Here is a 6,129-nt window from a genome sequence, read left to right on the forward strand (position 1 = left end):
TGTACATCAAATTATTTCATTAAATTAAATCAAATGAGTCACACCCAAACCTTTGTTATATTATACACATTAAGAGAAACACACACCCATATATATAGACATAAGTTTTTAAAGAAATGTCTTCATTAAGTCCTCTAGGGGACATTAGTATTCAATTTGTCTGATGAAGAGCCTGCGTGCTCGAAACGTCACATACGCTATGCGGAAGTTGATTTAAAAATAAAATTTTTGATACATTTTTGGAGCTTTGGTGTTATATACAGTATTACATTTTATTGTGTGTCAAATGAGTAAAACAACTCTTACTGACAAATGGGCAAAATCTAGGATAGTGGCAAATTGTAAAAATGTAGAATTACAACTAATTAGTATTTGAGGTGAAAGTAATTCATCTTTTAATATGTCATAAATGTATTTTTGTTCTAAATATGCCTTACAAGATTGTTACTTTTGGAGCTTTGGTTTGCCGACTTTACACTTTATTTTGTACTTTTTGCACAAAAAATAAAATAAGTTTAATCACAATTTTTTTAAATATCCAAGAAATGTAGACACCCTAAAATGACAAGAAATTGTATTGCACCATCTCAGGCTGTAATTTATTATTTCACAACACAACTATTTTTCAACTTTATGTTTTGGTTTTCTTGTCAACCCTGTTACAGACACAAGAGTTACTATAGTTTGTGATAGTTTTCACATATATGAGCAACATTTTAGTCCCTCTTTTCACTGGGATTGTTTAAAATTTTGGATTTTTTAAATATATATTTTATATTTGTCATTCAGATGACCAAGAGCATCCTACATGTCATCCCTGACAGTAACAGGTTTCATAATTTTACACTAATTTGCTAATTGCTACCTAATAGTCAAGTTCACAAAAGCACATGTTGTAGATATTGATTATTTATTATTTGATCCCCTGCTCACTGCAAAAAAAAAAAAAAAAAAAAATGCTTTTGTAACTTAGATTTTTTTTGCCTTGTTTCCAGCCAAAATCTCTAAAAAAAAAAATGTAAATTGTCTATACGAGTAAAAATTATTTAAAATGTAAAATTAAGTGAGTTTTGAGTGACTGCTAAAAATTCAACTTTGGTCACAGAAACAAATTACATTTTAACAGATATTCACATAGAAGGAAGCTGTTTTGTATATTAAAATATTTTACAAATTTTACCGCATTTTTGATCAAATAAATGCAGCTTTAATGAGCAGGAGAGCCTTTTTATGCTCACCTTTTTATAGCTAAAAATTCTTGAATTAAGGAGGATTTTCTAGACAAGTAAAAATGATTTTGTTTTCAGAAAAAACAAGCCAAAATTACGTGCATTTCTGCTTGAAACAAGCTAAATAATCTGTCAATGGGGTATATTTGATTATAAAAATGCACGTAATTTTGACTTGCTTTTTCTGAAAACAAAATAATTGTTACTCGTTTAGAAAATCCTTCTTGATTTAAGAATTTTTTGATGCTTTGGCTGGAAACAAGACAAAAAAAATCTAAGCTAGAAAAGCTTTTTTTTTTTTTTTTTTGCTCACTGCAAAAAAAAAAAGTTTTTCTTATTTCGATTTTTTGCCTTGTTTCCAGCCAAAATATCTAAAAATTCTTAGATCAAGAAGGATTTTCTAGACGAGTAAAAAATTATTTTCTTTCAGAAAAAAAAAAACAAGTTTAAATGAAGTGAGTTTTTGCTTGAAACAAGCAAAATAATCTGCCAATGGGGTAAGAAAAACAGAAAACAAGAACATTTTTCTTATTGGCAGATTATTTTGCTCGTTTCTAAGCAAAAATGCATGTAATTTTGACTTGTTCTATTTCTGAAAACAAGACAATCATTTTTACTCGTTTTGAAAATCCTTCTTGATTTAAGAATTTTTTGATGTTTTGGCTGAAAACAAGACAAAAAAAATCTAAGAAAAGCATTTTCTGCAATGCAGATTTTGCACGTTTACCCAATGGTAAATGGTAAAATATCCAGGAAAACGCATTTCAAAAAAGTTATAAACTGATTTGCATTTTAATGAGTGAAATAAACATAACTTGCATAAATCTTAACAATTAGACTGTATTTAGAATAATATGCAAATGTAATTTATGTAAAAATTTGCCTTTATTTTGCAAATTGTTAAACCTTTTTACAATTATTTTAAACAATATTTAATTGACTTAATTGAATGTAATATTGATGAAAGAATACATACTATTGTTATGCTTCAAATCATAAACTCATTTGTTGTTATATCAATTCTATGTTTGATTATTATGTAAAAAGCCCCAAAGCAGTGTAATGAGTGATATAACAGCTGTGTTTGGCGTTTAGCCAGTGTTTGAGCATGTGGTCAGCAGGTGAAGTTCAGTCTCCGCGTCATACATCCTCACACAAGGACACCTGCTGTCTGATAACAGCGAGATGCACTTCATCACATTTTAGACATTATAGAAACAAAAAACAATGGAAACATGCTGTAACCATCAGAACTGCTTCTGACTGGTTTTGGCTACTATGACAAGCCATGTGTTGCTCCTTGACCTCTGAAATTACTAAATATAGCTCTTTGCAAGAAAGTCAATAATGCATCAAGCGTTTCACATTCACACAGTCTATTAATGTCACATCTTTGATCAAACCAATGCATTTTTAGTGCCTGAGATCTTGTAGTCGGTTTCCTGCTGAAGCAGAAGCTTTTCAATTATAAAATAAATAAATAAATAAATAAATAAATATAAAAATAAATAAATAAATAAATAAATATAAATATAAAAAAATAAAAAAATAAATTAATTAATTAATTAATTTACAATTAAAATTAAAATTAAAATTAAAATTAAAATTAAAATTAATTAAATTAAATTAAATTAAATTAAATTTAATTTAATTTAATTAATTAAATTAAATTAAATTAAATTAAATTAAATTAAATTAAATTAAATTAAATTAAATTAAATTAAATTAAATTAAAATAAATTAAAATAAAATAAAATAAAATAAAATAAAATAAAATAAAATAAAATAAAATAAAATAAAATAAAATAAAATAAAATAAAATAAAATAAAATAAAATTAAATTAAATTAAATTAAATAAAATAGTTATTGGTTTTTTAAATATTTAATAATAATAAAAAAATCATTAAATCAAGCGTGTCCAAACTTTTGAATGGTTGTGTTTATATAAAAAAAACAACAACTCAGAACTACTTTTGACTGGTTTTGGCTACTATGACAAGGCATGTGTTGCTCCTTAAATACAGCTCTTTGCAAGAAAAGTCAATAATGCATCAAGCGTTTCACATTCACACAGTCTATTAATGTCACATCTTTGATTAAACCAATGCATCTCTGAGATCTTGTAGTCAGTTCCCTGCTGAAGCAGAAGCTTTTCAATATCAGATTTACAACATGCATTATGGCAAGAGAAAAACATAAAGTGTTCATTTCTAAGGGGTGAATTTATAAACATAAAAACATCATTACACCTCATTTGTCCCGCTGTTTTGGCTCTGCAACAAGTTTCCTTTGAGGTCTGTGAAAAGCAATAACTCACCCAAAGATGAAATATGACTGTTATTCATGTCTTCTGAAGTTGCATAAGCCTTTGTGTGAGTAACAGAGCTATTTGAGCTCTATACTGATGGCCAGAGTGTCCAGAGATGATGGGTATCTGACTGAAACACACACAATAATGCACAGACAGAAAGAGCTGCTTTAATGCGCTCAGCGTGGGATGGATTCACACAACATGGTTTTATGATTCCACAGCACTCATTTAGAAACTGACAATTCAATTAAAGAAAGTATAAAGCGCACCCATGTTTTGCTGTAAAGACTTTCATTATTCACTCCCCTAAAATCACAGAAAAATGTCACCTCATTACAGAGGGATATATGATGATTATACAGTGTGAATAATGAGCCTACGAATAGAAATGAAAGTGTCCAGATGACAACCCTCCATTGCAGCCGTTCTCAATTTGCAATCTCAATTGTCAGGGATAGACAATTTGCACTAAAGGAAAATCTGCTTTCTTATTTTGGCAACAGAAGCAACGTGTGTGAAACGTGATCACGCCTGAGCCTGTCGTCATGGTTACAAGTATGTAGAATCAGAACCAGATCAACAGCAGCTGCTCACGAACTCACCTATGGGAAATAAAACTCTCACACCAGATCTCTTCAATACCGCTGATGTTTGTCCTGAATGCCGATGAGAAGAAGTGGGGATGTTTGCTGCATCTCAAATGAGAAAACCCCAGTTTCAACAGAGTGTCAACATTGTCTCAAACTCTCCTCAGAGTTGCCAAGATCTGCAAACAAGCATCAGATTTTAACATGAAGTCAAACACTGCAAGTGCAAACTGCTTGGACTATGAAATGCACAAAGTAGTAGTAATTTGAGTCATTTTTACAGAAAACACTGGTTAATGTTATCCCATTAGACTAAAACTTAACGACTTTGCTCACACATGATATAATAACTAACAAAGTGATCATTTTATTTACAATATATATATATATATATATATACACACACACACTATCAGTTAAAAGTTTAGACTAATATATAAAGTTGAATATAAAGTTTGTCTAATATAAATTATTTAAAAAAACAATACAATATATTTTTAAATTTAATTTAATTTTAATTTATTATATTTTATTTTTAAATACAAATTGTAGCAAGGAATGATTCTTAGTTTGTTTTTAAGGAAAACATTTGTTTTTTTTTTTACTTGGACAAAACTTCTTAACTTCAGTTTTTCTTAAAGACAATCTGAGAATAATTCTTTGGCACAGTTAGTATTTGAAAAAAAATATATATATATATTTTTTTTTTTTTTTTTTTTAAATACGATCAATCAGATTCAAAATTAAATACAGAGACTGTGCTAATTAGAAGAAGAGTTGTCAAAAATATTAAATCCAATATTTAGTAATAAAAAAAGCATAATGACAGACTTAAAAGCGATTTTTAAAAAGCAGGGCATCTTTGACCAAAATAGAACTTTTTTTGAATATTTTCCCCAACTTATGAAAAATAAATAAATAAATATATATAAATAAATAAATAAATAAATAAATAAATATATAAAAATATATAAAATATATATATATATATATATATAAATAAATAAATAAATTCAAAAACACTATAAATTTCTTGTTATTCAGGCTACATTGAACTGTTTTTGAGTGAAGATGCCAAAATTATGAAAAAATAATGTTTTCCACTCATAAGCTCAGATCAATGAGGCCTACGATCAATCAGCTCCAAAATGAAATACAGAAACAGTGCTAATTAAAAAAAAAAACAAGTTGTCAAAAAGATTGAATCCAATATTTAGTAATAAAAAAAGCATAATGACAGACTTAAAAGCGATTTTTAAAAAGCAGGGCATCTTTGACCAAAATAGAACTTTTTTTGAATATTTTCCCCAACTTTTTATGAAAAATAAATAATAAATAAATAAATAAATAAATAAATATATATATATATATATATATAAATTCAAAAACACTATAAATTTCTTGTTATTCAGGCCACATTGAACTGTTTTTGAGTGAAGATGCCAAAATTATGAAAAAATAATGTTTTCCACTCATAAGCTCAGATCAATGAGGCCTACGATCAATCAGCTCCAAAATGAAATACAGAAACAGTGCTAATTAAAAAAAAACAAGTTGTCAAAAAGATTGAATCCAATATTTAGTAATAAAAAAGCATAGTGAGAGACTTAAAAGTGAATTTTAAAAAGCAGGGCATCTTTGACCAAAATTTTAAATTTTTTAGAACAGCACAAGAATGTAATTTACTCACCTTCATGTCCATCCAAAACTGTATGACTGGCTTTCTTTCTTTCTTTCTTTCTTTCTTTCTATACACACACATACATACACATATATATATATATATAATAGCAATATAACTGTAATAATAATAATAATAGTATAATTACAGAAGGTTCAAATGCTCACAGACGCTCCTAAAGGAAAAAGCATGCATTAAGAGATGGGGGCTGAAAACTTTTGGAATTTGAAGATCAGGGTAAACTTATTTTGTCTTCTGGGGAACATTTACGTATCTTCTGTAGCTTCTGAAGGGCAGTACTAAATGAAAAAAATATGATG

This window comes from Garra rufa, chromosome 22, assembly GCF_049309525.1.
Source record: "Garra rufa chromosome 22, GarRuf1.0, whole genome shotgun sequence".
Taxonomy (NCBI): Eukaryota; Metazoa; Chordata; class Actinopteri; order Cypriniformes; family Cyprinidae; genus Garra; species Garra rufa.